Source organism: Octopus bimaculoides, chromosome 19, assembly GCF_001194135.2.
Source record: "Octopus bimaculoides isolate UCB-OBI-ISO-001 chromosome 19, ASM119413v2, whole genome shotgun sequence".
NCBI classification, from domain to species: Eukaryota; Metazoa; Mollusca; class Cephalopoda; order Octopoda; family Octopodidae; genus Octopus; species Octopus bimaculoides.
Genome location: NC_068999.1, coordinates 22,655,534 through 22,655,952, shown reverse-complemented (window position 1 = coordinate 22,655,952; position 419 = coordinate 22,655,534). Strand labels below are relative to the sequence as shown.

Here is a 419-nt window from a genome sequence, read left to right as displayed (position 1 = left end):
TATATATATATCACACTCCTTGGCTTCGTTACTACATCAAACTTTCTTCCGATTGAGCCCTATACTTTTAACCACTTACTTACTCCATGTCGATCTCTGACTATTTAATTGCTATACATTTTTATCCTCTTACACACTTACATACACACACATAACTTCACACAATTTCACCTCAATCCTCTCACACCTACATACTCATTCCATTTTACCCACTCTTTTTCTCAGCCTCGTATTTCTTTTAATGTATTCATATTTTTTCGGTAAATCATAATGACATTATATTTTGATCTTCATTTTCCAACAGGCTGTAAAGAAATCTTGATTGTTTTCCCAATCAGCATAAAAGTCTATACACCTGAGTGTTTGTGTGTGTGTGTGTGTGTGTGTGTGTGTGTGTGTGTGTGTGTGTGTGTGTGTGT

General features: G+C 35.3%; 1 protein-coding gene across 1 annotated transcript in view; it reads left to right on the top strand.

Annotated features, from left to right (window-relative positions):
• LOC106871639 (uncharacterized) overlaps nt 1-419 on the top strand; it is a 19,895-nt gene that overhangs the window by 12,761 nt on the left and 6,715 nt on the right. The window lies entirely within an intron of this gene.